The sequence below is a fragment of the Vulpes lagopus genome, chromosome 1 (assembly GCF_018345385.1).
Source record: "Vulpes lagopus strain Blue_001 chromosome 1, ASM1834538v1, whole genome shotgun sequence".
Lineage (NCBI taxonomy): Eukaryota > Metazoa > Chordata > Mammalia > Carnivora > Canidae > Vulpes > Vulpes lagopus.
The window spans coordinates 56,695,406-56,712,525 of record NC_054824.1 but is presented as its reverse complement, the minus strand read 5'-3'; the positions used below and the strand labels follow the sequence as shown (position 1 = coordinate 56,712,525).

The 17,120-nt window shown below is 35.5% G+C and overlaps 1 pseudogene; it reads left to right on the top strand.

Annotated features, from left to right (window-relative positions):
• Positions 1–4,310: 4,310 nt before the first annotated feature.
• LOC121486738 lies at positions 4,311–4,589 on the top strand (annotated as a pseudogene).
• Positions 4,590–17,120: the final 12,531 nt, after the last annotated feature.

The window sequence follows — 17,120 nt, the reverse complement described above, 5'->3', positions numbered from 1 at the left end:
CTGGAAAAAAATAACTAGAATATGTATTCTAGCCATTAAAACACTCTGAAAAGTATGATGCCATGGTACTATAGAAATAGTAGATCTCGTTTGTGAAATAAACCAAAGAAGTTCCAGGATGGCAGATGGATATATAAGACCACCAGCTTGATTAACATGAGAAAAATCTCAGGATTCTAACATTGTTAAGAACTGAAGAAGGCATATTCTGTTATTAAAAATAAATTTTAAAAGGGTACAAAAACTCCAGGGAAAACAAGTATTGAATAAAAATTTCTGTCGTTTTAAATATGAAGGAAAAAAGGGTGCCTGGGTGGCTCAATTGGTTAAGTGACTGTGTTCAGCTGGGATCATGATCTAGGGTCCTGAGATTGAGCCCCATGTGGAGCTTCCTGCTCAGCAGGGAGCCTGCTTCTTCCTCTCTTCCCTGCTCTTACTCACTATCTCTGTTCTTATCTGTCTCAAGTTAAAATCTTCTTTTAATAAAAATGAATAAAAACATGTGCAGCATGATTTTAATCATTTAATAAACTGAGAAATTTAAATTTTGTTTTTGGATGCAGAAAATATTCTGAATTAAAAGGATTATTTGAAGGCAGAGAAGAGCATATGCTTATTTGTAACTCCAATCTCAATCTCTACAATACAGTTAATCATTCTACAGAAACAGTTACAAAATTATAATCTTATTATAGACTACATATTTTGGGAAGCATTGTAAAATGAGTCAGATTTTATTTTTTTCAGATTTTATTTTAATTATGTAACAATATTAAAATATGACTTTGTTTTATTTGTACAAGTCATGTTATACTTGATATAAATAGAGAAGTTAGGGAAAATATCCAGAAGTGAATATTATAGGTCCTGATATTCTCATTTTTATAATATGAATGATTTGGTATTCTGTGAATTTGTTTAATAAAGGGTTTTAATATACTTGGGAAACCATTAATAGTTAAATAAAAAATTTGACAAGGGAAAGAATTCTTAAGTATACTAAATTTATCTCTTTATAGGGTAATCAGTTGTCTCTTCTTATAGGTCAAGAAAGATGTATATTGAAAGTAATAAAAGTAAGCATATTTTTTTTAGTAAAGACATATTATTGACCCTTAATATATGATGGTAAAGTACTCATAAAAATAAATAGTAAATATGCCTTAATCTAAATATCATATTTACAAAGTATAAAACATCAAAAATCTTGGAGTGTAGTGCATAGTAAATGTATAGAACTGTTTTGAATACTTCGATACAGGAAAATTTGCTCAAAGGAATCATATTCTTTATATAAGTGGCATAGAATGAGATATATTGGATAAACTTATTGTAGCTGGAAATGTAAGCAAGTCATATTTTTATCTTGATATAATTATTACATCATTCACATATTCAGATGACAAAAGTGATGATTAGATACAACTTGAACAGGCCAATTACTTATTGAACCAGCTAAAAACCTTACAATGAAGAAAAACCCAGGACCAAATGGCTTCACTGTTGAATCTTATCAAATATATATTTTAAAATATTTTATTTATTTATTCATGAGAGGCAGAGACACAGGCAGAGGGAGAAGCAGGCTCCATGCAGGGAGCCTGACATGGGGCTCGATCCCAGGTCTCCAGGATCAGGTCCTGGGCTGAAGATGGCACTAAACTGCTAAGCCACCGGGCTGCCTGTTATCAAATATTTCAATAAAAATTAACATCAATCTTTCTCAAGCTCTTCCAAGAGAAATCAGAGAGGAGGGAATACTTCCAAAGTCATTGTATAGAACCAGCATTATCCTGATATCAAAACCAGAAACCAGACCAACATCCCTGACGAATAGAGATACAAAAATTCTCAATAAAATACTTGCAAAACAAATTCAACTGCATATTATAGGATTATCCAACATGATCAAATGGGATTCATCACTGCACTGCAAGGATGGTTCACCATATGCAAATCAATGTGATCTGTCACAATAATAGAACAAAAGAAAATAATCATGCTTATCTTAATACAGCCAAAGCACTTGACAAAATTCAACAGGTATTCATGATAAAAACTTTTTTATGATAAAAACTCTTAACAATTTAGGCATAAAAGGAAATATATAAACATAATAAAGTTCATATAAGACAAACTCACAACTAACATCATACTTGATGGTGAAACACTGAAAACTTTTCCTGTAAGATCAGGAGCAAAACAAGGGTGCCCACCCTTACCACTCCTATTCAACATTGCACTAGCTAGGACTTCTAGTACTACCATGCAAGAAAAAGAAATGGCATCAGAATTGGAAAAGAAGAAATCAAAGAAAGTATACTTGCTGATAACGTAATTTTAATTAGAAAATTCTAAACACTCAGAAAAAAATCTGTTCCAACCAATGAATTAAGGTTATAAAATTAATATATAAAAATCAATAGCATTTATATACACAATGAATTTTCTAAAAATCTCATTTACAATATCATCAAAAATAATAAAATACTTAGATATTAAAGGAAGTGAAATGTCTCTAAAAACTATAAGACAAGGGTGAAAGAAGTGGAAAAAGACACAGATAAATGGAAAGGCGTCCCATGTTCATGGATTGGGTGAATTAATATAAAATATCAATACTGTTAGAAGTCATCTATAGATTCAATGCAATCTCCAAAGATTTTATTTGAGAGAGAGAGAGAGAAATAGATAATGCACAAGCAGGGGGAGCTGGAGACAGAGAAGTGGGCTCTCCTCAGAGCAATGAGCCCCATGCAGAGCTCAAAACCCTAGGATCATGACCTGAGCTGAAGGTAGACATTTAACCAACTGAACTACCCAGGTGCCCCCTATCAAGATTCTAATGGCACTTTTTAAAGGTGGAAAAAACATTCTTAACATTTACATGGAACCACAAAGACCCCAAATTGCCAAGAAATCCTGAGAAGGAACAAAGCAAGACTCAGCATCACGCACTTCCTGATTTTAAGCTACACTATAAGCTGTAGTCATCAAAGCTATATATTACTAGTGGGAAAAGAGACCAATAGACCAATGAAACAGAATAAAGAGCCGAGAAAAAAAACCTAAGGATGTAAGTTCAACTAATATTTGACAAAGGAACCAAAAATATTCAATAGAGAAAAGACAATCTTTTCAATAAAAGGTGCTGGGAAAGATGAATGGATAAAGAAGATGTGGTTTATGTATACAATGGAATATTACTCAGCAATTAGAAATGACAAATACCCACCATTTGCTTCAACGTGGATGGAACTGGAGGGTATTATGCTGAGTGAAATAAGTCAATCGGAGAAGGACAAACAGTGTATGTTCTCATTCATTTGGGGAATATGAATAATAGTGAAAGGGAATATAAAGGAAGGGAAAAGAAATGTTGGGAAATATCAGGAAGGGAGACAGAACATAAAGACTCCTAACTCGGGGAAATGAACTAGGGGTGGTGGAAGGGGAGGAGGGCGGGTGTTGGAGGGGAATGGGTGACGGGCACTGAGGTGGACACTTGACGGGATGAGCACTGGGTGTTTTTCTGTATGTTGGTAAATTGAACACCAATAAAAGTTAATTATAAAAAAATAAAAAATAAAAAAAAAATAAAAGGTGCTGGGATAACTGGATTTCACATGTAAAAAAGAGAACTTAAACTCAGGTTACACCAGTCATAAAAATTAACTGAAAATTTGACTTAGACTTAACTCTTAAATGTGAGACCTGAAACTCAGAGAAGAAAATCTAGAAATATATCTCTGTGACAGGGTCTTGGTAATAATTTCTTGGATATGACCTCTAAAACAAGCAACAAAATAAAAAATGAGACTACGTCAACTCATCAACTAAAAAGCTCCTATACAACAAGAGAGACCATCAACAAAGTAAAAACTTTGTTGGAATGAGAAAATATATTTGCAAATGATATATACAAAACACAAAGAATGCATACAACTCAGTAGCAAAACAAAACACAGCTAATAAATGAGCGAAGGGCCTAAACTGACATTTCTCCAAAGATATGGGAAAAGCTAACGTTCAATATCACTAGTCATTAGGGAAATGTAAGTTAAAATCACAATGAAATATTACCTTATACCTGTTAGAATGGCCACCAAAAAGATGAAAGAAAACAAATGCTAAGGAAACCTTTATACACTGTTGATGTGAATATAAATTGGTATACCCATAATGGAGAACACTATGGAAGATTCTCAAAGAAAAAATTAAACATAGAACTCACATATGGTCTAACAATTCTACTTCTGGGGATATATTTAAGAAATGATAACACTAAAACAGAAGGTAGACAAGGCAGCATGGTTAGGGAGGCTCCACCACCTTTGAAGGTAAAGATTAATTGTTGGAAGGCTGTGGCCACTTGGCTCTGGGTGGACAAGGAGAACTGCAACATCTTTGAGATGACCTTTAATGGCTGCTTCCAGGAATGCCAGGTGGCCTGCGATGACTGCCCCACTCCCTGGTATGAAGCCAGTGTTCCCACTGCTATTACATGCACTATATTCTCAAGTGACTCTGTTCAGCAGGTATAGCAGCTTTGCCCCATGTGCTGCCAAGAGTGGAAGTTCAAGGAGTGAGACAGCCCTGTTGCCAATTCACACTTCCCCCAATCACAGGACTTGCCAGCAATTCTCTCCCCTGGTGGATAGTCCCCTTTGGGCTGAGACAAGGTTGAAACAAGGACTGGAGCTGCATTTGTTTTTCCATCAAATGTTGATATTTTTATCTGATAAATAAAATTCATTAAACTACCTGAACCTAAACAAAAAAACCCCATGAACTTGATATTTGCATTCCCATATTCATAGCATCGTTATTTATAATAACCAAAACATGGAAACAACTACCCATCTGCAGATAAACGGATAAAGAAGTTGTGGTCATATATATTCAACAGGATATTATTTGACCTTTAAAAATGAGGAAATCTTACAATTTGTGATAACATGAATGAACTCGAAAGCATTATGCTAAATGAAATAAAACAGACATTGTATGATTCTCACTTGTATATGGTATCTTAACAACAACAAAAAAAGAAACACCTCATAAAAAGAGATTAGACTTGTTATCAGAAGTAGAGGGTAGAGTAGGGGGGACTGAGGGAAGGTGGTCAGAATGTACAGACTTCCAGTTAAGATAAATGAGTACTAGGGGTTTAATGTACAATGTGACTGTAACTAACACTGCAATAGGGCCATAGGAAAATTAAGAGAGTTGATTCTAGGAGTTACCACAAAGAATTTTTTTTCTACTTTTATTGTATCTATAGGATTGTTAACTGAACATATTATGGTAATCATCTTATAATGTATCTAAATCAGACCATCGTGCTGTATGCCTTAAGCTTACACAATGAGGCATGTCAATTATTTCTCAAAACTGCATGATTTTTTTTTACAAAGATTTAGAATAGTTTTACCCAAAGTCACAGTCATAAAGCAGTGAAATCCAATTTAGAACTCTGTCTTGTACTAAAGAGTTTTTATTTTCAGATAAACATCTGGGTACTTTTAAATCAATGTTTTCTGACTTGACATTGGATCACAGCATTTCTTGGGACACTGAGAAGAAAATTTGCATACAGAAGATGGCAAAACAAAGTGTATCTTCCAAATTAAGTTAACCTACACATATTCTATTGTAATTACTAAGCACACATATACGAGTATACAAATCAACTACTGACTTAATAACATCCCTTCAATCGTAATTTTGGCGCCACAAAATTAAAATATTAAACGTTATTTAAAATAAGTTAAAGGTTTTGAAGAAGCAGGATTTACTCATTCCATAGTTTTGACTTTGAAATTTATGTCAAACCAATAATAACTCAAAAAGCTCACCACCTATGAAATCATTTTTTTGTTGTTGTATGAGACAATAGCTACTAAACTTGTAAAAATCTAATTTTCTTCCATTTCTACTTTTCTATTTATGACTAAAAAAATAACACATAACTGGAGAGTTAAGCTGAAGTAGTTGACATTTTCCTGCCCTGCCTAATGTCCCAGTAATTTTAAAAGGTTATGTAGAGGATGCATTAAATGTAAAAATACTTTGCTTTTATAAAGAGATCTCTAATTATACTTCAATTGAAATTCAGTTGGAATACAGAAATTAGCCAGCATTTTTCTGAACTTGCATAATTCTTAAGATCCTGTTTGTGTCCTGTGATATTTGAATTTCCTTTTAAGGAGTAAGAAAAAGGTAAACTCGGCAGATAAAATGATTCAACTAATTTAGTAAATTTTCCCTTATCTTTGAGCATCTAGCTAAATGTCCTCCGCCATCCATGTATATAGTAAAGTTTCTCCTGACCATAATATTTATTGGATTATTTGATACTCAGGCAGTGCCTGAGGTGGTCTCCAAGGTCCAAGCATGAAAGCATTAGCTGGAATTTTCCCAATGAGTTACAATGCTTAAGGTTTACCTCTCACTCTGTCTTGGCTGAGTGACATTGTCAGAACTATGAGCTAAAGGTATTATATATTTATAGTCTTCACCATAATTCTGACAGGTAGTTATGATTTACCTTATTTTGTAACTGATGCAGATGAGACTGCAACTGGTTATTAACTGGTCCCAGAATATTTGTTACTTGGTTCTCTTTTATTAGCTAAGATTCAAACTGAAATCCATCTGACTTGAAAGTCCATGTACTTTAAAGTAAGTTACTTTTTCCATAAATCACGTCTTTTAAAAAATGCTTTGTAAATCATAATATCCCACATGAATTTAAGAAAATCCTCTCAAATTTCTGTTTGTATGATGTGACCCATTGTTTCTTTATTTCTGAGTGTCATTCCTTTCTTTTGTTGTACTGAAGATATTTTGGATAATGTCCTCTATTTCTAGGGATAGAATGGTGGAATAATACATGTGTATTTCTTTATATATGCATACATATACATATATATTCATCTTATAAGGACATAGCCAGTATGATTTAAGTGCCATTGTATAGACCAAACTTTTTATAGCTTTTGCCAAATTTTGATCAACAAACAAAATGTATTTTTGTTACAATTCAGGGTATATATATTTTTACAGCAAGGCCTGCCATAAAAGTTACATTGCTGAGTGAGGCATAGATTATGCTGCAGCCCAGGTATCACTTGTGAACCTGAGAATTAAGACATATGTCATGAAGTTTACAGCAAAGAAATATGCTGAAGAATTTTATCTCCTGATTATATAGGAGAAAAAAGTTACAGTGGGATTTCACAGATCTTAAGAGTAGCCAAATGTAGTTATGATGGCTACAAATACTCCAGTGTTTTAGGTCAGGTAAGTTTTCCATGTATGACTCCAGTTTTTTTTTTTAAATCAAATGTGGCAAAATAATAGGTTGAAAATAACTGTTTAATCTATGTACTCTTTTTGACACTACATACAACCCTCCCTAATTCTATCATTTAAAAATCCAGGATAAATACCTATCTTCCATAGGAATGGTGGCAAAATTTTTCAGGGAGCATAGCAATGCTTTCAGATGTGGATGCAAAGTATAGTGACATCAGTGGCACATCCTATGCTTAGAGTTGTAATTATCTGTCATTGTGTACTCTAGGTCTCTAGATAGCACAGGCTAATCTTCCTTAAATTTTACTTTCCTCATATGCCTTTAGGTCACCTCTCTTCAAAAATCTAAAATGATTTCCCATTTCTTACAGGAAAATATCCAAAAAACTTTGAGATAACATCTGAGGAATTACAAGTTCTTACTCAACCTGATGTTTTCAGTATAGAATAACTTCTCAGCTTACCAAAATATTCGTTGCAGTCATTATTCTTTACTTGGGCCACTTTGGGTCATATTATCTCTATGAACCTTCCATATTTTTCTTTCTTTAAACCAGAAGTGAACGGTTTCAGTTTAAACTCCAGCTTAAAATCATTACCAGTTCCAGACCAGTGCTCACCTTACCCTGACCTACTGTAGTATTTGCTTTCTCAACCACTGGGTACCCATCAAGTTCTTCTAAACAATGTTTCCTTCTATTGATGTTTTAAAGCTTTTCTCTTTAAAAAGGGCAGGATCTAGGGCACCTGGATGGCTCAGCAGTTGAGCATCTGCCTTTGGCTCAGGTCCTGATCCCGGATTGAGTCCCGCATTGGGCTCCTGTGGGGAGCCTGCTTCTCCCTCTCTCTCTGTGTCTCTCATGAATAAATAAATAAAATCTTAAAAAAAAATAAAAAGGTCAGGATCAAAGTGTTCATTTTCAGGGGTACTTGGGTGACTTAGTAGGTTAAGCATTGACTCTTGATTTTGGCTCAGGTCATGATCTCAGGATCCTTAGATCAAGCCCCACATAGGACTCCACACAGGGCATGGAGCCTGCTTAATCTTCTGTCTCTCCCTCTCCATCTGCTTCTCTCTCTCTAATAAAAAAAAAATAGAAAATACAATGGTCCAAAAACTTTGGGATATAGCAAAGCAGTTCTAAGAGAGAAGTATATAGCCAAATAGGCCTACTGCAAAAAGTAAGAAAAATCTCCAATAACCTAACCTTATATCTAAAGGAGCTAGCACAAACTAAGCCTAAAGCCAGAAGAAAGGAAGGAAATAATTAACATTATAGCAGAAATAAAAGATATAGAAACTAAAAATATAATAGAACACACCAATGAAACCAAGAGATGGTTTTTTGAAAAAATAAGTCTGGTTAGAGGTTTATCCATTTTATCAAAAAGAAAAGAAAAGCCTCAAATAATAACACCACAAATGAGAGAGGAGAAATAACAGCCAACATCACAGAAATGCAAACAATTAGAATGTTATGAGAAAGTGTATGCTAGCAAACTAGACAACCTAGAAGAAACGGATAAATTCCTATAAGCATGTAAACTATGAAAACTGAACTCAGAAGAAATAGTTCCTGGATTAGGACAACAAATTTGGCTAAAAGTCTACACTATCCAAAGCAATCTACACATTAATGCAATCCCTATCAAAATATCACCATCATTTTTTATAGAGCTATAACAAACAATCCTAAAATTTGTATGGAACCAAAACAAGACCTTAATAGCCAAAGCACTTGAAAAAGAAAAGCAAAGCTGGTGGCATCACAGTTCTGGACTTCAAGCTATGTTACAAAGCTGTAGTCATCAAGACAGTATGTACTGGAACAAAACAGACACACAGATCAGTGGAACAGAATAGAAAACCCAGAAATGAATCCACACTTATATGGTCAGTTAATCATGGACAAAGCTGGAAAAAATATCCAATAGGAAAATGATAGTCTCTTCAAAAAAGTTTGGAAAAATGGACAGCAATGTGCAAAAGAATGAAACTGGACTACTGTCTTACACCATACACAAAAATAAAATTTAGCCGTGTTATTTTTTTGTTTCAAGTTATTTTTCATTAAATTCTATTTAGTTAACATAGAGTGTAATACTGTTTTCAGGAATAGAATTTAGTGATTCATCATTTACATATAACATCAAATGCTCATCACAGAAGTGCCCTGCTTAATCTCCATCACCCATTTAACCCATCCCCTGCCCCCCTCTCCTCCAGCAACCCTCAGTTTGTTCTCTATAGCTAAGGGTCTCTTATAGCTTGTCTCCCTCTTTTTTTTTTCCTTCACTATGTTCATTTGTTTTGTTTCTTACATTCCACATATGAAGTCCTATGGTATTTATCTTTCTCTGACTCATTGAATTCACTTAAGATAATATACTCTACCTCCATCATATCATTGCAGATGACAAGATTTCATTCTTTTTGAATGCCAAGTAATATTCATGTGTGTTTGTGTGTGTGTGTGCACGTGCCTGTGTATACACATACCTCCTCTTCTCTATCCATTGATGAATGTCCAGCTGATGGACATTTGGGCTCTTTCCATAATTTGGCTATTGTTGATAATGTTGCTATAAACATCAAGATGCATTTCTCCTTCAAGTAAGTATTCTTATATCCTTTGGGTAAATACCTAGTAGTGCGATTGCTGAGTTGTATGGCAGTTCTATTTTTAACTTTTTAAAGAATCTCCATACTGTTTTCCAGAGTGGCTGCACCAGTTTACATTCCCCCCATCAGTATAAGAGGGCTCCCCTTTCTCCATATCCTTGCCAACATCTGCTGTTTCCTGTGGTGTTGATTTTAGCCATTCTCACAGGTGTGAAGTGTTATCTCATTATAGTTTTGATTTATATTTCCTTGATAAGTGATTTTGAGCATCTTTTCATATGTCTGTTTAGTGATCTGGATATCTTCTTTGGGAAAAATGTCTGTTCATGTCTTCTGCCTATTTCTTAACTGCATTATTTTTTTTTGAGTTTAAGTTCTTTATAGATTTTGGATATTAACCTTTTATCAGATATGTAATTTGTTAATATCTTTTCCCATTTAGGCTGCCTTTTAGTTTTGTTGATTGTTTCTTTCATTTTGCAGAAGCCTTTTACCTAGATCAAGTCCCAGTAGTTCATTTTTGTTTTTGTTTCCCTTACCTCCTGAGGCCTGTCTAGTGAGAAGTTCCTACAGTCAATGTCAAAGAGGTTGCTGCCTGTGCTCTCCCTTAGGATTTTGATGTTTTCTTGTCTGATATTTAGGTTTTTAATCCATTTTTAGTTTTTTTGTCTATGGTGTAAGAACATGGTCCAGTTGTCTGATTGTTCTGGCTAGGACTTCTAGTACTTTGTGAAATAATAATTGTGAGAGTGGACACTCCTATGTTGTTCATGGCCTTAAGGAAAAAGCTCTCATTTTTTTCCCCATGGAGGATGAGTATTTCTTATATGGCCTTAATAACGTTGAGGTATGTTCCTTCTATTCCTACTTTCTTAAGGATTTTTTTTTAATCAAGAAAGAATGCTATATTTGCCAAATGCGTTTTCAGCAACTATTGAGAGAATCATATAGTTCTTTTCCTTTCTTTATTAACGTGGTGTATCACACCGATTTGCGGATATTGAATCTCACTTGCAGGCAAGGAGTGAATCCAACTTGATTTTGGTGAATGATTTTTTAATGTGCTGTTGAAATTGATTTGCATCTTGTTGAGAATTTTTGCATCCATGTTCATTAAAGATATTAGTCTGTAATTTCCTTTGTTGGTGGGGTCTTTGTTTTTGGAATCAAGGTAATGTTGGCCTCATAGAGTGAGTTTGGAAGTTTTCTTTCTATTTCTATTTTTTGGCACAGTTTGAGAAGAATAGGTATGAAGTCTTCTTTAAATGTTTAGTAGAATTCCCTTGGGAAGCCATCTGGCCCTGGACTTTTGTTTGTTGGGAGATTTTTTATTACAGATTCAATTTCTTTGCTGGTTATGGGTCTGTTCAAGTTTCCTATTTATTCCTATTTCATTTTGATAGTTTGTACATTTCTAAGGAATTTATTCATCGAATCTACTTTTGACTCCTGCTAGTGTATTTTTCATTTCAGTTGCTGTATTCTCAAACTCTAATTCTATTTTATAGTTTATATCTCTTTGTTGAAGTTCTCACTGAATTCATTCATTTTTCTCTCTAGTCTGGTTAGCATCGTTATGACCACTATTTTGATCTCTGTATAAACCAATTGCTTAATCTGTTTCATTTAGGTGTTTTTTTTTTCCTTGGAGGTTTGTCTTATTTTTTGATTTAGAGCATATTCCTCTGTCTCCTCATTTTGCTTTACTTTTTGTTTTTGTGAATTAGGAAGGACATCTACTTCTAATCTAGAAAGAATGATCTTGTGGATAGTTGTTTCCTGTATAGATATCTGTGCCTGGTGACTTTGGTGAGCTGACTGATGCTGTGGCTGGTGTGGCATTGAGGTCCTGGGACACTCTGCTGTGACCACCCTAGTGGGATAATCAGAGCTAAGGTGGGTAAAGACTAGGCCAATTTTGGGGCTCTCTGTGCAAAGGACTTCCTGGCAGGACATCTGAAGCTGGAATGGGCATGGGCCATGGTGGTCCTAGGGCTTTCCACCTTGAGGGTGCCCTTGCAGGACAGCTGAAGCTGAAGTAGGTACAAGTTGTAGTGTCCGAGGATGCTCCCTGATGAGTCATCTACAGCCAAAATGGTGCAGGTCTGGGGTATTTTGTACCTGTGTCACCTTGGCAAGTTGTTTGGGGCTATAGCAAGCCCTAAGCAGGCATATCCCAGTGTGTGCTATTCTTGGGCCAGCATTGTGGGATGGTTAGGTCTGGTTTGGGCTAGGGGCTCAGGGATCATTGAAGAAGTGGCCTGGTTGGGTGTCTAGACACTGTTCTTAACTGTGCTATCAAACTGGAAGGGAAACACAAACTGGGGTGCTCATCAGGCCCTCTGACCTGGAGAGAGTTCTAACAGCTCCCCCATACACCATCTGGCAGAGTTCTAGGGCTGGATCCTTTGTATTTTAGTAGTTCTTCTCCTTTTTTTTTCTATGCCCCTGGATATTTGGGGCTAGTGTTATGGGCTAGGGACCCAGAGCTCACTGAGAAGCAGGCTGGCTGTTGTGCATGGACCTTGCTCTCATCTGTGCTATCAAAGCGGAGAAGGAGCATGAATTGTGGCATTCATTGGCCTCTCAGACCTAAACAGAGTTGCAGCAGCTTACCCCCCCCTGCTAAGCAAGGTTCTACTAGCTTTCCACTCTTGACTAACAGGTTCATGAGAGACATGCATGCATTTTCATCCTCTGCATAGAAAAAATCTGATTGTAGGGGGATGTCCTAACATAGGAGCACTATCTTATCTCTGCTCTCCCCAAATTTAGGGCCCTTTACTTTATCACTTGCACTGAACTGAGTATTTCTTCAGGATAGTGTCTTAATCCATTCAGTCTGATTACAAAATTCTAGAGTCTGGATAGTTTAAAAAGAACAGAAACCTGGGCAGCCCAGATAGTTCAGCGGTTAGCATTGCCTTTAGTCCAGGGTGTGATCCTGGAGACCCGGGATCGAGTCCCACGTCAGGCTCCCTGCATGGAGCCTGCTTCTCCCTCTGCCTGTGTCTCTGCCTCTCTCTTTCTGTGTCTCTCATGAATAAATAAATAAACTCTTAAAAAAAAAAAAAAAACAGAAACCTTTTTCACAGTTCTAGAGCTCAGGGTACCCACATGGTCAGTGAGGGACTTACTTGACGCCACAAGACTTCTTTTATGTCCTGACATAGCAGGAGGTTCAAAGGAGCTCTCTTTGTCTTCTCATGACTTAATCAGCAGCTAAAGGTCCCACCTCCTAAATATCATCATAGTAGGCATTAGGATTTCAGCACAATAATTTTGGGAGGATGTAAACATTCAGACCTGAGCAGATAGGTTCTGAAAAGTGGTAGAATTGAATCACTTTGAAGTCTAAATTTATTTTTTTCTTCAATTAGGTACTGAGAATATGGTATTTATTTCATTTTACTCTGCTGTAATTTGACTTTATATTTCAGATTAATCTCTGAGATAACTTTATTTTTAAAAATTAAACTTTGAGGGATCCCTGGGTGGCGCAGCGGTTTGGCGCCTGCCTTTGGCCCAGGGCGCGATCCTGGAGACCCGGGATCGAATCCCACATCAGGCTCCCGGTGCATGGAGCCTGCTTCTCCCTCCGCCTGTGTCTCTGCCTCTCTCTCTCTCTCTGTGACTATCATAAATAAATAAAAAATTAAAAAAAAAATTAAAAAAAAATTAAACTTTGATTTCATGATTATTTCTGCTTAGAAAGTCACTGGCATACAGATAACAGTCTTCTACATTCTAACATTTATTTCCATCCTAAGAGCCTTTCCTTTTGTATGCATGACATTAAATTCTCCTTGTTTTCTTTCAAATTTTTTGGCTTCCTTAGCATCTCTTTCATATGACCTTAACAATGAAGTGTTGTAGTCTTGGATGTTCTATTTGAGGCCTGCTTTCCATCTCCCAGGGTAGGCTCACCTCTTCCTCTGAATTCAAATGCTATTCATATATTGGTAGTTATCACATTTACATCTCCATTGAAGAGTTTTCTCTTGAGTTTTACTTTCCTACATCACTTTTACTTTACTTTCCTACATTTACTTTCCTACATCATATCTTTGCCTGGACAAATTATATGTCTAAAAATTAAAAAAAAAAAAAAAGATCCCTATACTCCCCCCCAATTATTTTTCTTCCTCTAGTGTTTCCTATCTCAAAATATAGCTCCACAAATGACTGGCTCCTAGTGTAAATGGAATTTGTATTTGACCCTAGATTTGTATCTTAGTTCCATGTTCAATCAGTTACCAAGCATTAATTCCCTTGTCTAAATAGCTCTAGTTCATTGATTTTTTTCTCATTTCCTCTGTCTAAGTTCTTACTTATTATGAATCAAGAAACATACATTCCTTGGGATTTCTGATCATTATCTTTGCTTCCAAAGGGAAACCACCAGTAAGCCCTCCTAGTAGCATTATGTACCTTGATTATTGTACCATCTCCTAGCCTATATGAACCCCAGAGAGCTGTTCTTTCTCTTTCAAGATAATCTCTGATAAAATTACTTTTAAAAAATAATTTTATTTCATTATTCTGTCTGAAGCTCTTTATTTTCTCATTAAAGATCCAAAATACTGTCCATATGATATTGTCCAATGGGATAAATTAGGTTTGCTTCTTACCCATCTCCTTTTAGGATATATTCTAGCCACTTCATGGCCCATTTTCTTTATCTTTGGTGTTTTTTCTAATCTCAAGGTATTTGCATACATTATTGCATTATCTAAATTATGTGATACAAATCCCTTTTCCACCTACTCACACACTATAGACACACAATCTTTTATTTAATGTCACACAATATCCTTCTCAGGGAAAACTTGTGAACCCCAGAAAGGCTTGTTCCTGCCATGAATTATATACCTTGCTCCCTGACTGCTCATTTATACCAGTTAGTTCAGTGTGTCTCTACTGCTGACTGCAAGAGTATAGACTATGTGCATTTTATTCATCATTGTTTGCCCAAATTTAGAACAGTGTTTAACACAGGGTAGGTACTTAAATATTTATTGAACAAACTACGGCTTTAAATAACCAAGCTAAAGTTCAAGGCCAATAGCCTGAATGGGCAGAATGGATACAGAGGTGAAAGGAAACAGTCCTTGATCCAGTTGCTGTAGCTGCTATAGGACCATATAAAAATGCTTCCAGAAGAAGTTTTGGAAGCCTTTTAGATTTCTTTTTTTGCTATGTGACTGGTGAAGTTCTGAAGCTAGAAAAAATTCAAGTGCAGCTACAATATCCTTTCCTGTAAGACAACTTGTTTGCTCACACAATCAGATTTAATAGACTCTCTCATATTTATTATATTTACTTTATTCATCTGGCTAGAGACATAGCGAAGAAATGAAGAGAAGAGAGAATACTTTATTTAAAAGATTGTATCTCTGTAGCAGAATTTAGGGCACTTAAAATTGTTCTTTATATTTTTGGTATTTTACTATCCCTATATATTTTAAAGTTTATAATCATAAAACATCACTTCATGCATAAAATATTATTAAACAAAGGCTAGACCAATCCCATATTTACATAAATTCAGCTGATGTTTATGAAATGTTCTCAGTGCTTGATTAGGTTCAGTTTTATGACTTATTTTAATATTTTTAATATTTAAATATGACTTTTTAAAATATGACTTATTTTTAATATGACTTAATTTTAATATAACTTATTTTTATGACTTATTTTTAATATGACTTATTTTTAATATTTAAAAAGTCTTCAATTTTTTATTCTCAGGAGATAACAGGAGTTGAGAAATTTTTTTTTCTGTTCATGCTATAATTATTTGGAGAAATAGAAGTTGCTATGCAGACATGTAGTAGACTGTCATTCTCAAGAAATAAGTGTACAGATATCTCAGTAATTCCTTTAATTTCATATATACTTTGTTTGCATTTTTATTTATTTCTTTTATTTATTTATTTTTTTAATTAACTTTAATTGGTGTTTAATTTACCAACATACAGAAAAACACCCAGTGCTCATCCCGTCAAGTGTCCACCTCAGTGCCCGTCACCCATTCCCCTCCAACACCCGCCCTCCTCCCCTTCCACCACCCCTAGTTCGTTTCCCCGAGTTAGGAGTCTTTATGTTCTATCTCCCTTCCTGATATTTCCCAACATTTCTTTTCCCTTCCTTTATATTCCCTTTCACTATTATTCATATTCCCCAAATGAATGAGAACATACACTGTTTGTCCTTCTCCGATTGACTTATTTCACTCAGCATAATACCCTCCAGTTACATCCACGTTGAAGCAAATGGTGGGTATTTGTCGTTTCTAATTGCTGAGTAATATTCCATTGTATACATAAACCACATCTTCTTTATCCATTCATCTTTCGATGGACACCGAGGCTCCTTCCACAGTTTGGCTATTGTGGCCATTGCTGATAGAAACATCGGGGTGCAGGTGTCCCGACGTTTCATTGCATCTGAATCTTTGGGGTAAATCCCCAACAGTGCAATTGCTGGGTCGTAGGGCAGGTCTATTTTTAACTCTTTGAGGAACCTCCACACAGTTTTCCAGAGTGGCTTTTGTTTGCATTTTTAATAAAATTTCAGGCATAAAGACATCATTAAGTTGCCATGCTGCTCCAAATAGAAGGTAAATTTCCAAGTTAGATGTAAAAAATTCCCTCCAGGGATCCCTGGGTGGCGCAGCGGTTTGGCGCCTGCCTTTGGCCCAGGGCGCAATCCTGGAGACCTGGGATCGAATCCCACGTCGGGCTCCCGGTGCTTGGAGCCTGCTTCTCCCTCTGCCTGTGTCTCTGCCTCTCTCTCTCTCTCTCTCTGTGACTATCATAAATAAATAAAAATTTAAAAAAAAAAAAGATTCTGCAGTGATGCATTGCAGATTTCATTAAAAAAAAAAAAAAATTCCCTCCAGATTGATGTCTGTTTACCACCTATCAGCAAGAAATTTGTAACTCAAAATTAGCATTAATTGCTAAATTTCAGTTATTTCTGTGTGATTTGCAATATAAACATATCTACATTTAAGAGGAAAGCAGATCATTTCTCAAATATCCTCTACTTTCTTAAGTGAAAACCTGTCAGACTACATAGCAATTATGCTCTCTGATGAATAACAGAATTAGGATAAAGAGAAAGGATCTTGTTTTAGGATTGACATGTTCTATTTGGATAGAACTCATTTAAA